The sequence below is a fragment of the Helianthus annuus genome, chromosome 8 (genome assembly GCF_002127325.2).
Source record: "Helianthus annuus cultivar XRQ/B chromosome 8, HanXRQr2.0-SUNRISE, whole genome shotgun sequence".
NCBI classification, from domain to species: Eukaryota; Viridiplantae; Streptophyta; class Magnoliopsida; order Asterales; family Asteraceae; genus Helianthus; species Helianthus annuus.
Window position 1 is genome coordinate 91,618,602 of NC_035440.2, and position 2,146 is coordinate 91,620,747.

A 2,146-nucleotide genomic window follows, 5' to 3' on the forward strand; every position below is an offset into this window, starting at 1 on the left:
TCTTGAACTAACAGTGGTCAACCACGTCCTAACAGGGTTATCACATAAGTCAGGTTCGCATATAGCACGTATATTGTATCACGTATAATCATGGCAAACACGCACACGTATCAGTAACCCGATAAGAATTCTAAGTGTTCGGCCCAACCATAACCCGGCCCAATGACAATAATAGCCCATAACAACATATCAGTCCAACCAGATAAGCAGTCCATTAGCAGATATGAAAACAGTCCAATAACATGCAGCCATAAGTTCAATTAGTTGGCCCAACTGATTGGGCTCGTGACAGTGAAAGCCCAACAGAATGTACGTGCAAAGGTGGTCTCGAGTCGCAACGGGGATCTCGAGTCGCAACCGGGTTACGAGTCACATCAGGAGATTACGAGTCGCAACAGTAGGTTGCGAGTCGCAATGGCTGGTCTCGGTTCATCACGGTCCGGTTACGAGTCGCAACGGGACTCGCAACCATGGTTACGGTTCATGCTGTTGTGGTCTCGAGTCGAGACTGTGGGTTCCCGACTCGCAATCTGAGTCGCAACCATGCGTGTAACAGCTTTCCTGCATTCCTTAAATAACAATAACAACTAATCCGTGATTTCAGCAAACAGGTTCATCAGTTTCGGAAACAGATCAAGCATGATAACTAACAGTTCCAAAATATGGCAATTATCGATCAAATAAGGCAATTGCAACACTAATTCACAAGAACCCTAATTTAACCATAACATGAACTACATCTAAACAATACATCAACATACTAACAAGCCAACATTCATGTCAACCCGATACATACCATAGCCGATTACTTGTTTATTCGGTAATACCACAAGATCATCGATTCTTACGTAAATCATACATAACATTTAAGCGGTCCATATAGCAAGAACATCAACAGAAAACAAACATCATCTACTCGCATGCAAGGCATAGTAACACCTAATCGGTTCTAATAAAATCATGTAATCACAACACCCTTTAATCAGATATCAATATCAAACACTAACCGGAATAGAGAAGAAGCAAGAGTGATCCGAGAACAATGATCCTCGATGAGGGGAAATCCCTGGCTGCCTTCGGTTTGCGAGGAAGAGAGGGAGAGTTTGTGTGTGTTCTTGATTGCTAAGTTTTGTAAAACTAAAACCCTAGAGGTATTGTGTGTATATGTACGTGTGAAGGGAAGTGGGCCGAAACTCCCCACTTGGGCTACCTCATGGTCTCGAGTCCAACCATATGGACCGAGTGGGTTTTCGTGTAATCCAATACTATTTGGTTTAAGCAACATATCACGCAATCACATAGCCACGTAACACATAACATATCATGTATTCGTTCAAGTAATATAGTTCACGTGAGCATATAACGTTACACAAGCTAAGTCTAGAGTACGGGTTGTCACATTATCCCCAACTAATTGGAAATTTCGTCCCGAAATTTGGTATGCACTCACTGAGGAAGCTAGGTAAGTTCAATCGTTCACTGGTTTTCCTGGGGTGTCACACTTGGAGCCGCTATTAACCCTCCCAATGTCGATGCCAACAATTTTGAGCTTCGAACACACCTAATCCAAATGCTCCAAAATTCTGCCACCTTTCACATCTTACCCGATGAAGTTCCCTATTTACATATTACATTTTTTTTGAAATATGTGACACCTTTCGGATCAATGGAGACTCCAATGATGCTATCCAGCTCCATATGTTCCCCTTTCCCCTCAAAGACCGACCAAAAACTTGGCTAAACACCCTCCCAAGTGGGTCCGTACACACTTGGGATGAACTCGCCCAAAAAAATCTCTATAAATACTTCCCTCCCGCTAAAACTGCCAAACTCATGACCGAGATTAATTCATACTCTCAGGAAGACGGGGAATCTTTGTTCGAAATATGGGAAAAGTTCAAGGAGTTATTAAGGAAACGCCCGCATCATGGTCTTGAACGTTGGCAACAACTGTCCATTTTCTATAATGGACTCCTACCACACACAAAGCAAATCCTTGATTCTGACTCTGGGGGGACTCCTTGGGAATCGGCACCCCGAGGAAATTTATAACCAAATTGTAGAAATTGCTCAAAATAGTTTTCAATAGCACACTCCTAGGGGTTCAAAATCCATAGCCCCGGGTGCCCATAAAGTGTACGAGCCC

General features: G+C 43.1%; 1 non-coding gene across 1 annotated transcript; it reads right to left on the reverse strand.

Moving 5' to 3' along the window:
• Window positions 1-1,827: 1,827 nt before the first annotated feature.
• Window positions 1,828-1,934, reverse strand: LOC118481371. The gene has a single exon (XR_004865578.1). It is a non-coding gene; the product is annotated as a small nucleolar RNA R71 (small nucleolar RNA).
• Between the last annotated feature and the right edge of the window lie 212 nt (window positions 1,935-2,146).